Below are 15,075 nucleotides of genomic sequence, written 5' to 3' on the forward strand. Positions count from 1 at the left end.
GCATGTATGCAAAATATTCGCTATCACTAGGCACAATTCGGCAAGATTTATGCCATGTCAAACAATGATCTCATATCTCCTTAATGATCTTCCACGTTCAGTCATTCTAAGTCTTAGGGCTCCACCCCTTGCTTCATCACGTTATCAACACGGAGCCTTTTTTGTGAGTAGATCAGGCCTTGCTTTTAGTTGAATATTAGGCCTCATGTTTCTTATTCCTTTTTCTTTGTTATTTTTAGTGTTGTTAACTTCACGCTTCTTTTTATGCCTAAATTATGCCCCCTATGTGTGAGTGGCTATTGGTCGTTGGCCACGTGGCATGTTTAAGAAGATTCAAGCTCTGGCATTTTGTTTCTTTGTGCCTTTAAGGTTGTAAACTTTTCCTTTCTGCCATTGTCATTTCTTCTGCTCTTTCGTACTCCTTACTCTTTCCTTGCCCTTAAAGTTTCTATCATTCTGTCTTTTTATACTCTTTCCCTTCATCTTCTCTGACAATGGCTTCCCATTTTAATCCTGAACAACCTCTCAAGCCACCATCCCTTTTGCTACTCTTCCTAACAACTTGGCTATTGTTTGCAACCCTCTTGAGCCTTTGCACGACATTCCCCTAATAACTATTCCATTTTGTGCCGAATTTTGAGATCCGAAAGGTTTGACGTTTCTTGCATTGAACGTTATTGGAATATGTTGGTTGTAATTTGAAATGTTTTTATTGGGTCAGTGGTGGCAAAAATCTTCGTTAAGCAGCTTCTTAACAAATTTAAATACCGTTAGGGTTAGCCCAAAGAGCTGAATGATATCAATTTTTAAGTGAATTTTTTTGCATTAGTTGGAGGGCTTCTCAATTCTCATTATAGCTTATGATTTTTTGAAATTTAGGGTAAATAAAATATTACCTCATGTTACTATTGCATTTTTAATATTACCCTTATTTAAACTTATTAATTAAGAGAGAGATTTAATGTACATTTGAAAAACTTTCATTTAATTAAGGGTAAAATTGATAATTTTTTCTATTTTTAGGCAAAGTCAATGACTTAATCACCTCTCATTAATTCTAATGGGATAGTTAGAAGTGTCTTATAATAAGAACTGGAAGGAGTATATTGCAAGTGGTATTATCATAACTGCAACATCATATTTTGAACCCCTTTAATGGAAGTGATGGGATTTTATATAAGAAACACCAAATCTTTTACATTGTGTTAAGGGTTATTTGATCCGCACAATTTTAAAAGTTTACAAGGATTTGTTATTACATTTTAAAGGTTATGTACTCTATCCATTTTCAAGCAAAAGATAATTTCAATCCACTCATATGGTTTAAAAAAGTTAGTTCATCCTAACAATTATTTTTGAAATTAAAGTGTTTGAACTAAAATGTCCTTATAATCAAAATCAATTTTCGATGTATAAATTACACAAGAAGACATGAGTTTTATAATATAAATATGGATTAGAGTCCGTTTTTACCCTTAAAATATTCGTGAAGAAATGCCTAGTATCATAAACTATTGGTTGTAGCAATATTCCCTTAAAGTTTTAAAAACGGAGCAATTTTGCCATTGACATTATGAGAAGGCAAGTGTCCATTAATTGGGTGATGTGGGACCTACATACATGTGACTAAATGACATACACATGGCATCTACGTGGACAAGTTTAAAAATAAACTACTTTCTCCCTCCTCTTTAACCCTAGCCTTGCTTTGTCTTCCTTGTCTTCATCCTTGTCTTTTTCTTAAGAGTAAATGTCAGCCAGAGCAACGGCACCAAAGCATCACCCCTAAGAACTACCTCCTACTATTGCTGTTGCTTCTTTTATGAAATATGAAGTAGAAGAATCAGAGAACAATGCCATTGAAGAGGAAGCCAGTAGTATGCTTAATGAAATATAGCACGAGGATGAAAAGTCTAAGGGTGATGCTAAAAGTGAATTGGTGCAAGAATCCAAAACTGAGTCTAGCAAGACTCGACTATTGATTCCAATCAGTGACTCCACGAAACTGATGTAAAATCTAATAGTAAGTTGAAATATCTCCCTTATATAATCACAATTAAACCCATAATCTAAAGTAATCAAGGGATTAATCCATAAAGAGATTACCAAGCTTATAATTTAATGCAACGAGATCTCAAATTTTTATAGTTTAAAATAAGTCAGAACCATTTATTAGGCCTTTAATCAAAATAAAATAATATTTCAAAAGCATGGAATATCTTGGAGGAGTGAAAGGGGTTGAAACTGTTGAAAAATTTCAAGATTTTGAAAACAAAGCAGTGCGCCACGGCTCATGCATCATTCATCACGACTTGTCACTCTCTATGCCATGCACTGCAGCACAGGCACCATGTGCTACTAGCTCTAAAATACTCACATACTACTAATGTAGTAAATCCTAGCAGAGAAAACATGAGCTTTGTAACCTCTTCCCATACCAAACTATTTCCTTCATGCTAATCTAGCACGTAGAGGGGTTAACTTAATCACCACATTAAACTATCTTAAACTGTATTCATGAAAAATCTTATTTAAAAAAGCTTAAGACCCAAGACTTCTTAACAAAATCATTTGAAATCGAACACACATTGCACAGTAGAAGATAATTATTAGCATTCATCACACCAAATACATGTTCTAACACAAGGGAAATAAGGCCAAAAAATGGGGCATGTGCCTCGACATGCACCACGTGTGCCATGGCATGTGGCATAGAGCTACGGGCTCCTATTCTATGTTATGCACTGTGGCGCACATGACAGGATTTTACTATCATATGATAGTTCACAGATGCAAACTTTTGGTATATGCCGTTTCTACATAGGACATCCGATTGGAGTAATTCAAGCACTCACATGAAGCTTATTTTATAAGCTAGCTAATGAGATAAATTTGGAAATGATCCAACAGTCTGATCTAAATTTGGACACTTAGGTGTAAAAAGTCTATTTTCTTAAAAATTTCATGTACAAAAGTATTCAAATCATACATTTATCTCACTAGGCTGTTTTAGGCTTAAAATCAAGTCCAAAAGGACCATATATACTTGATTAATTCACAATCACAACATATATATACATAAATTAAAATTCGGCCACTCAATTGCCCATTTCATAGCCGTAGGGGCCATTTCTCGCCAATTTTCACAAAGACATTCACTTAGCCATTCTTAAACCACAATTTACCACAAATTTACTACTGTCAATGCATTTATATAGAAACATAACACAATCTTAGCCTACAATCACAATTCACCACTTTTTTGTATAAATAGGCTAAGTTCACCAACTAACACATTTCTCTATATAATTACCACTTTCACAATCATAGCACATTTTCAACTAAAACTTAGCCCATTTCACAATATTCAATACATATATCATGTATTTACACACACAGGGCTAAGATATGCAAAAATTACTACTTATCACATTCTAACACATGCTTATATGTCCTATCGAAACTTTTCATTTGATAACATACAAGAGATGAATTCATTACACAAGTTTCTAAAATCACACGGCAATAGCACAGTTATGCTAGTCCTGAGTCTTTCTCTTTGCTTGGCTCGCTGCTTTAACTTGTGAAAATGTAACCTTAGGATGAGATAATAATATCAGTAATAGAATAACTCATTATTACTAACTATCATAAGTAACTATAATCAAGTATAGTACATATATATATACAATCAAACATAACATATAACATAAGTCTTATCTCATAAAACTATTTTCATCACAAATCACTACTATTGGCATGATCAACTACTATCTGATCCTTTATATCACCTCAACTAAAACCGTATGCTCTTATTGGGCTAATACATACTCATTGACCTAAGCATACCTTCAGTGATAAAATCACCAAGCAAAGATATTTTATCCTACTTTCAGATTATGTTTTTCCCTTATCACACTGATGAGGTTGTCATTACCCTAACATCGCATCACATAGATGCTAAAGAGCTTAAATCTCTAACACTGTACCCCACTTGGCCACTAAGGAGATAATCTCCAACTTTGTACCTTAAAAAGCACTAAGATGATAAAATTATCTAATACCATACTCTATCAGGTATTAAGGAAAATAATGCCATATGGACTTCTCACTGCTTCTCCCTATAAGTGAACTCTCACCCCCTATACTCATGGTTTTATATAAACCACATGCTCGTATATAAATTCATATTTATATGTAGTTATATAATCGTATGTTTCTATAAGTTTATTTAATTAAAATCCTTTTCATGGAACAATAATGCTTTGTCACAAATCATGCATAGTTTAAAACAATTTCATGCAATAACTATAATACTCTCAAACGGTTATATTATATGGTTAAATAGAGTAAGTTATTCGATTACCTCAACCCTTCTATTACAAGAAAGGTTATCCATGGATTTCACAACTACTAATGCCTCTCTACAAGCTTCCTTTCTCAATTTACAAGCATAGCACACCAATCTACACCTAGTTGACACTATTAATCAATTAATCAAATTGACCAAAAGTACTTAATTATTACTTTTAACCATATATAGCTATCTATTCATTTTTGCTTAAGTCAAATTAGGTTCATCACTACTTATCCACCTCTTTCTATCACTTCTATAGGTGCCATTACACTCCTCAAATTTCACTCCTTTCTACCATTAATGTAGGGCTTAATTTAAGCTTATAGTTTTATTGTTTAACCCCAAACTAATTTCAAAAATTTAGTTTAACTCTCAAGAACATTTTCATTATTAGAGGGTAAGAAAGAAACCCTTTAAAATTCCTTGATTCAATTTCTCTATAACTTATACTAAAAGAAATTATAGTAGAATTGAAACTAAGGGCGGTACAAAACTTACCCGATAAGCTACTAGTCTAGAACTTCTCCCAACGCTCCAAGAATCAAAGCCTTAACAAAGAAGCATCTTTTCCTCCTCTCTCTTTCATTTTCTCCCTTCTCTTCTGTGTCTTTCACAAGCAGTTCATGTCCTTATTATTCATTTTCTATGCCGTGCATCATAATGCAAGCAGCATTAGTTATGGCACGTGGCGTAACGAGGAAAATCCTCACCACGCGCACACGCTTCATTCTAAAATGTGATCCTTTCACTCACATTTATTCATCCAACATCCTAATGAGTCAAAACATCAAGTTGTCATTCAAAATCTTAATCACTCACTAATTACTAATTCATCCTCAATTAGCAGCTAGTTTCAAGATTAGAAAAATCAGGATGTTATGAGCTCCTTCATTTTCCTCTTCTTCCTTTTCTATTTTCTGTCTCGATTTGAGACCAGTATATCAAAATTTTTAGCCATACACCACGGTGCACGCATCACGCACTGTGATACATGGCACAGAAAGGCCCTTCCTTTCTCGTTGCTATCCAGGCACCACAACTTATGTGTTGTACTCTGCGGCATGTGGCACAGAGATGCTTACTTCATGTTTTCTCCTTCTTTTGATGCTTAGGTGGCTCGACTTCACTTTAGTCCCATAATTAAGGTTGAAATCACAACCAAATACATTTATTAGACCTTCCTGGCCATACTCTATACCAAATCACTCAATTAGTATAATTAAATTTGATTAATTTCTTAATAATCCAAGGATTAAAATTTAGGATTTTACAACTCATGCTAATCGATTGCTCTATAAAACCTCCAAAGCCATGGCTTTCTCTAAGTTTTCTTTGCTTTTCTCACTCCTTTTTTTCCTTATTTCTCTTCCTCACTCATCCTATTCTGTATGATCATGGTGAGTATCCCCTATTGTAATTTTATGGGCGTGCTTGTCAAGAGAAACCCTGCTTTACCCAAGATGAGGAAGCCTCAGTATATACATACTAAGATGAAAATTTGGGCAACTAGGATGAATCAAGAAAAAGAGTGAGTGTATTCATACATTGCATGTGAGTGAGATGTGACATTAGGCTCTTTTACCAAAATATTTTGTAGATTTTAAAAATATTTTCAATGAGCAAATTCAATATTCAAATATTTAGAATTATACAATGCATAACGGTGATTAGTTGTTCAATGTATTAACCTTTAGAATTTTGTAAGTAATTTAGTGATGACTTATTCAAAACTCTAACCTTTTCAAAATCTACAATGTCTATTAATGATTTTCTTAATCTAGATTCAATGCTTAAAAACTTTAAAAGGTTTTAATGGTGGTATTTATTAGTGCCCAACATTCATATACATCTATTACCTATATAAGGCATGCTTATGAAGTTTTCAGAAATTACTACTCTTGAGCTTTTAAACATTCCTCTTCCATCTCCTAAGTTCTTCTTTCTAAAGTGTATTCTCATTGTTCTAGCATCCTATGTCTTATAGGAAGTGTTCGTTTAATCTTGGAAAGTTGTTTCATTTAACTTATGTGGCAAAATAACTCTAAAAAATAGTGTTCTTGGGTGTGACTCGAATCAAATTATCTATTAAGAGATCCAACATACCCTCCCTTTGCTTCCTTTCTTCTACCATGTTACTTTAATGATGACTTCCATTTTGCCACTTTAAGTTTCAAGTGTAACATTTCGATTTTTAATTCCCTGATTTACTAAGTTTAATAAGAATAATTAAATAAGTTGATGTGATATGTGGTTAGAGGAGAATAATAAGTATTTTTAATTGAAATTTCTAGTATAATTTAGGTTCAAAGTGAAATGGGGTTATTTGGAGACCAAAAAGTAGAGAAAAACAAACTAAAAAGCCTTCATGCCACATGCCGTGATGCATGCATGGTGCACCACAGCACACAGTGCAAATTTTATAGATATCAGTCATTAAATGAGACAGGAAATAGAAAGGAAAGGAGAGGGAAAAGGAAGAGACGCACCAAGCTCTACTAGGGCACGATCTAGTGAAAATTTGAAAAGGTTTGAAGCTCCAAATCATCTAGGGTAAGATTTCTAAATCTTTTTTCTCCTTTCTTCTTCCATTTTCTCAAGGATTTGAGTTAGGGTTTGAATGAGGATGATGATTTTAGTTCATATAGGTTATGGGTCTAAACCCATTAACTTAAATAGAGTTAATGTGAGTATATTAGAGTATCTAAACCTAATATAATGAATTTTTAGTGTCTTGGGTTGTTAGACGCCATTAATATCTAAAAATTTCATTTATTATGGGTGGCTAGAAGATTGTGATACCATTAATGGGAATTTAATGATTCATTAATGTTATTGGGGACTAAAGATAATTAATAAATCTAAGGGATAGGCTCAAACTCTTATGGAGTAAATATTGGACAATTTAGAAGTAGAGATTGAGGGTTTAATGCTTGAGTTAGTAATGTTGATGAAATTCAACTTGGTTGATTGTGATTTTAGCTTTTGGTCACCCATTTGACTTGAAAATTCAAGCTTGAAAACTGTAACATTGAAGGGTAAACCTTTTACCTCAAAGGTTTGAGGTAACTGAGGGAAACTCTACTTTGAATAGTTATATGTTAATTGATTATAAATTGACTTCTAAATGTGAATGTTATATGCCTGGGTTGATTTCAATGTGAAAGCATGTATTAGTTTTAATGACTATATAAAAATTGAATGTGCATAATGTTACTGTAATTTGAAATGCAAATTCCAAATCAAGATGTTTTTAAACTATAAACATGCATATGTCTTTAGAAAGATGAATGCGATAATGTGTTGTAAATGAATAGTGAGTGATTGATTTGATAAAGATGAATAATTGTGATTGAAAAATGGGTATATATGATATAAGTGAAAGATAAGAAATTGATGTGCATTTAGATAGCGCTTGGTTGTGAGCCCAATGTGTTGATTTTGATAATGAGCAAAAGAAAAACTGAAAAGAGTGAGTATTATCTATGGTATGATCAATGGGTGAAAGTTCACCTAGGAATTGGAAGTAGAAAAAAATCATATGGTTTTAAGCTGCTCTCCGGTGTACGGGGGTATAGCCTTGTCCCACAGTTTGTTGAGGGACTTGAACTTAGCTATCTCTATCGGTTCAATAAGGAGAATAGTCTAGGGTATGAGACACCCTAGAGATTTGAGAATGGAAATGGCAAGTTATATGAATAAGGGGTCATGTCACATATCTGAAAATATGGTGATAATGTACCTAGTATATATAAGATAAAGAAGTTATTAAATGAGAAATAATGGGTTATGATATGTGTGAGTATGTTTTAAGTGCTTGGCTTCATATACATGTGCTTGTTTTATAATTGATATATAATTGCATAGGGTAGGTTTTACTTTAGTTATTGAATGGCTAGACTTACTCCTTCCATTTAATACTTTTCAAGCTCTAACTCTAGTGCTGAGAGAGAGAAGACTCAGGAGGCTAAGAATTGGTATATTCCTACTGTTTGCCTCTAGTTTAGATTTATTTTGTGTAATAGTATATGATTGCTAATTATAGGTTGCATGCCATCACACTTGCACTATTTTATTGTTGAAAATGTTTGATTTGTATTTTGAGCCCTGAGTATTTATGTATATTGATATATATATATATATAAGGCCAAAATACTAGTGCAAGTGTAGAAATGAAGATTTGAACATGTTGTGATTGATTTAGGTGAAACACATTACTAATTTACCTCCCCTCTATTTTTAGTAAAAAGGGGTTAAGGAGTAAATTTCTATCATACTATGGTTTAAGTGTGTGTGTGTGTGTGTGTGTGTGTGACGTGTTATACTAGTAGTCCTAAGTCTAATAGATGTGGTCCAGGTGTTAAGAAAGACTTTTGGCACTTGTTGAGGGTTTTGGACACCCTTTTTATGTGAAAGTTGTGAAAAGTGGTCAAAATGTGTTTGGGTGTCTAACTTTTTAGTGTGACTTGTTTTGGAAGTGAAACCTGTGCCACTAGTTAGTTCATATTAAGTGCTTTCTATAGACACTTAGATCATGTCAATCGAATGTTGGATGGAGAATCGAGGTGCATCAGAAGTTCTTGATTTTATTATCAAATGACAGCAAAATCAGTTAAATTTTTATGTAACACACTGCAGCGCATGACACATAGAGCAACATGCCGCAGTGCTGCATGCACGAGCCATGGTACACTACTCTATCATACATTAAAAGAGTTGTTTTTCACTGGTTTTCAATTTCTTTCACTTCTCTAAGGTATCCCATGCTTCCGTAACTTATTTTTACTTTGATACAAGATATCTTGATTGTTTTAAACTCTTTATGATTATGAAAAACTTGGTATCCCTTAAATTTAGACTAAAGCATAGTAATCATCTTTATGTATTAATCTTTTAATTACCATGAGTTTTATTTGTTAATGGAGTGAGATTTCATATCAAGCTTGTTGCTACTTTGTCATTTCTTTTAGATATTTTAAATATTATTTCAAGGAATGATTTGGGATTGCTAAGTTGGAGGGAGTGTAGTTTTATTATCGTTATTTTTTTTACTGACTTACTAGACTTGTTCATTCATTTGGTGTTGCTTTTATGTGGCATTTAGGAAACATACTTGATTTTAGTTTACACAGGGCATTAAGTTATGGAGAAAGAACAAGATTGTGTTTTGGATTAATGAACTGATTTTCAAAATAGATCTTTCATACAATTTCTCGCAATTTTGCAATTGTTTTCCATGTCCTCAGTTGATTTCTTCTCACAATTAGCAAAAGCCAGAGTATTCCATAGAGCATGCTTATGCATGCTATGATTTGGAAGATAACACAACATTCCTTGATCTCTCTTCTCCCATATGCTATTCAAATCACATGCTTCTATTTTTTTTTGTTAACTTATAATCAATCCAAGTTTATAAGTTGTTTTTATGTTGATTGCATATTTTGGCGAACAAGGTATTTCTAGTTTGTTGGGTTATTTCTATATTGATTCCATGTAAGCATTAACTAGACAAGCAATATAAGAATTTTCTCTCAACTTCACTCAGATCCATATGCCATGCCACGTAGGAAGTTTTAGTCAACTAACAGTCAATGTTTACACATCATTGCTAGGGGCAAAATTATTTCTCCATTTTTAAAACTTTAAAGGCAACATTGCTAGGACCAATAGTTTAAGGTTTCCTTTATGAATACTTTAAGGATAAAAAACAAACTTTAACCCTATGAATATTAATAAAATTACATATAGTATTATTATTTGTTTTGATCTATGTGAAAAATAAATGAATGTAATCAAAACTAAACAACATATAAAGGGAGTCTCCCCTTGTTAAACATTAATAGCATTTCAAAAAGGAATTGAAATGAATTAGTTAAGTAGATGGTATAAATAACTATTTTGAAAAGGAACTAAAATAATATTAGTGTGCATATTCAATAAGAGGACATGATAATCAAGGATATATTTAGTAAGTTAAAATATAACTTTTGAAAGGGTTAATGAATATCATAAACCTTAAACAATTGCACAAATAGTATTCTGAATCCTAAACTCTTAAAATGTGCAAAAAACTTTTCTCAATTTCTAAATTTTAAGTGCCTAAAACTTTGATATTAAATTGGAGTAAATGGATAATATTTTTAAAGGTCAAAATGAGTGTCACATTGATGTACGGTTGGGTCCAACAACTATAAAAGTAATTACCATTTTTTCAACTTAACGGTGAGGTTTTTGGTGCTCAAAATTTAAAAGTTGAGGGGATTTTTTGCACATTTTAGGAGTTCAGAGTACATGATGTTATTTGTGCAATAATTTAGCATCTAGGATGCTTATTAACCTTTTTTTTTAAATAATAATGGGCTCAACATTTATAATTGATTATGAAAAGCAGGTGAGATAAACTTATTTCTCGATGAAGTTCTAGAAGCAAAATTGAGTTTTTTGGGAAAAAAAGGTGTTTAGTTTTTTCCCCCTTTTAAAACCATGATTTATATATGTAAAATTAATTAATTTTGCTAATTCAAACAAGTACTTAAAGGAGTGTCAGGGTGTCCCCCCTTAACAAAACCATGATTTAGATGTATAATTGATTATTCCAACCTATCTAAATGGACTTGAATTCCTTTGATTGAGGGATAGTGGATTAGGACAATCCATATTTAAAAATTTTCATATTTCATATTTATTTATTTATTAATAAATACAATTTATCGCTAATCTACACAGTTTATATTTAATTCGAGTTATTTAATTTAATATTAAATTTTTTTATAATTTTGGAAAAATTAATTTGTTAGCCTTTATAGTTTTCTTAGATTTTGAATCAAGTCCCTCTATTTTTTCCCTTCTCATTGGGTCCTTACAATTCCTACCATTAAAGGCTTATTCCTTTCATTAAAAAATGCTTCAGACATTGTTAATACACTTGAAGATGCAACATATATGGACAATTTTTTCCCATACTCTCTCTCCCCCATGTAAGAGACTAAAGCTCTCTCTCTCCTCTTATGTTTTTCACTCACTTCTTTCTTCATGCTACTCTCTCTCCCAAGTGCTTATCTTTCCTTCTCATGGTAATTTATGCTTTTTCACATTCTAGATGTTAACAAACTCTACTCATAGTGTCAAAGATTGAGAGAGATGTCAAAGGGATTTGGAAGGAGGAGTTATTGACATTAGTGTTGTAAGGTTGCCCTTACAAATCTAATACTCAATTAACACACCACTGATAACCATTGGAATTAATCTAAAAGGATTACTCAACCACAGTTAACCATCTCAAAGCATTTCAAAATCTTAATTATTCTTTCTTTCAAAAATTTAGGATCCTAAGTTTAAGCCTTATAAAAAAGTTCAAATATGACTTGATTAAGTCTAAAATAAAGTAAAAATTAGTATGAAAGCATGATATACCATTTAGCAATCAAAAGCCTTAAAACAGTTGAAAAATATTGGGTGGGAGAAATAATAGAGGGATGCACCATGGCATATGCTTGTGCACTACAGCTTGTTTTTCTGTGTGACGCACGCTGTGGTGCGCTGCACAAAATTTGACAGCACCATGCTATCATATGACAACACCCAAGGGCAACTTCTGATGCCCACATTTCTCTGTCCAATATTTGTTTGAGATAATTTAGGTGTTTACAAAAAATATTTTGTATAAACTAACTAACGGCATGGGTTTTACTCCCGAATAATTTCACACAAAAGAGTTGGAGACCCGAACACAATTTGCATCTTTTCGCACACTTATACACAACTAGGGTTTCCAAAACTTATCACATGTGCCAAAAGCTACAACTAGCACCTAGACCATATTAACAGATTTAGGATAGTATAACACACCATAGTCACAATATAATACACATATTACTTTTTCAACCCTCAACCCCACAATAATAAAGACAGAAAGGGAGGTCCTCATTGCATTTAAATTATAATATTCATATTTCTGTATCATTTACACAAATATATATACTTGTACTAGCATTTTGTCCCTATAACAAATATCTCATGCATATACAACAACTTAGGGTCTAAAATACACTAACTTATTTAAATAACTTAGTGCAGGTATAATAAAAGAATGCAACCTTAGCTAGCAAGTATCATCACAAATTATACATAAATTTAAGTAAAGAAAGACTATATAATAGGAATGTCAAATTCTTAAGCCTTATAAGCTTTCCTTTTTTCAATACCCGAGTTAGAGCCTATAAAATATTAAGAAAAATGGGCGAGACACTTACGTAGTAATTAGAGTATGTCTATCCTATGCAATTGCTTATTAATTGACAACTTATAGAGTATGTCTATCCTATGCAATTGCTTATTAATTGACAACTTATAATGTGCAAATACTCATAAACCTACAAATTTCTCAACTTGTAAGGAAATCACATTATCATTTTTCACAATCATTTCACAATGCATATTGCCACAATAATAATAACCATGTGACAATAACAAAAGCAAATATCACAACTTGCCATAAACTTAATGTTCACCCTCCCTCTTCTCAGAGTTTACCCCTCAGGTGTCCTTGGTAGGATAAAGAGTGAGACCCTGTCGAGCCCAATTTATAGAGGTACTAATGTTGCCTACTTCTTCACTTTATAGGAGAGATTGTGGGATTAAACCTAGGCGGATGCATGATATGCCATGTCCCTTGGTAATTCGATCATTGGGAAGGCTTGGGGATAGCTGTACTACTAGCATACCCTATCTTGAGTAAATTGGGCTTAAGAAGGTCCCACTCTCTACCACAATAAGGATACCTGAGGGTAAACTTTGAGAAAAGGGAGGGCAAACTCTTAACAACCATGTGAGATATTGGATAAAAATGTATGATCTAACTATCCTTATATCCTCCTTTTACCTTTCGATTGAAATCATGGGCTATAATTTAAATAGGGCTCTGTCCGTGTGAATGAACTACCTACGCTCACCAATCATAAGGAGTAACTCAGCTAAAGATCACTATACTCACTCTCAGGTCATGGCTTCCCTTATTCTTGAATATCTATGGTGTCGTAAACCTTAGGCTAATCTCCTTGAAAAATTGATGGAGTTATCCAAGTTTAAGTCCCTCAATAAATAATGGGATAGTCCCTCAATAAATAATAAAACATGATACCTCTTGATTCCAATGATTGGCAGCCATTGCTATGTGGATTTTAGCTACTCCTCTCCTTATGTGAAGTCCTGTAAAAAACAATCATGTTATGAATTATACTCACTCATTTCACATATTTACATATGCAATACAAGCTCATTGAATTCCCACAATAAGCTATCACAGGTGAGCATCATAATTATCTTCATTTATCACATATAATTTCTATTCTCAACCTTATATATTCATATCACATTTGCATATTCTCAACCTTACTCATATATTGCATTTGAAGCTAATACAAAAACATAATCATTTTATCAACTTGTCAACTTCTTATTTCAAAACATAATTATAGTATTTCAAATATTTTAAATTTAAACATTACATTTATAACCAAATATGTTAATCTAAACTTGCATGTTTTGCACATATTCACGATAATGCAATTCAATTATTCATGTCAATAATTCATTTTTGAGAACACAAATTAATTAACAAACAACTACATTAAAAAGATTTCGTCCAGTTATCTTAAACCTTTAAATAGTCAAAGATTTACCTCTCAAATTAATGCTTCCAAATCTTGCTCAAGCTAAATAGGTGCGTGGGGGATTAATCTATAATTAATCACAACCAAACTCATCATTATCACCATTTATACAATTTAAAATCTTTATTTCAATACTTAAGATATCCCAAAACCCTTGTCTCTAACATTTAGGTGTACTTATTGGGTCTATTAGCTACCTTTAGCTCCTATGAGCTTTATTAAACTCTTAACCATTATTAATGGCTTCTTAACCAACTCCAACAACCATATTTAGTAGCCTTTTTGGACATTAATGTCCACCAACAACCATGAACATATAAAACCCTTAATCTTTGGTTAAAATCACTAAACAACTTACATTAACTTCATTTAAGTCAATGGATTCACACCTATAACATTTATGGGCTGAAAATAAATTCCCTAATACAAACCCTGACCTAAAATCTATCAAGATAAGAAGAGAAAATGAGATGAGGGCTTGTGATACTTACCTTATATGTTTAGAAGTCCTAAAAATGCTCCCTAAACTTTAAATATTCAAACCTAATAGAGCCCCTGGTGTCTCCTTCTCTCTATTGCTCAAATCTCTTTTTCTCTCTATTTTTTGAATTGAAACTCAACCTTATTGTTGTCATATTTGGTTTGTGTGCCATAGCGCTTGTCATGAGATGCGCCCTTCGCATTTTCTAGCTCATTCATCGCGACACGTGATGTACTAGCTATGGCATATGGCATAAAGTTATTTTTCCTTGTTTTTCTCCCTTTTTAAGGTCCAAGTGACTCGACTTCACTTCGAACCCGAACATGAGGCTGAAACTATAACCTAATACATGCATTAGCCTCCTTTGACTACACACCATATTAATATACTTAATTACCTTTGATTAGCTTGATTAACAAAAGGTTAATTTCTAGGATGTTATAAGTGTCCATGCCCTTAGTCTCGTATAAATACAACCTTGTGCTTTCTCATGGACACCACACCTACTTAAATACTTGATACAACCTCATTCCAAAAAATGAAGGAAACAATCATGATGGCTATTGCCT

Source organism: Prosopis cineraria, unplaced genomic scaffold (assembly GCF_029017545.1).
Source record: "Prosopis cineraria cultivar Desert tree isolate PC_DT_omini unplaced genomic scaffold, ASM2901754v1 PC6, whole genome shotgun sequence".
Taxonomy (NCBI): domain Eukaryota; kingdom Viridiplantae; phylum Streptophyta; class Magnoliopsida; order Fabales; family Fabaceae; genus Prosopis; species Prosopis cineraria.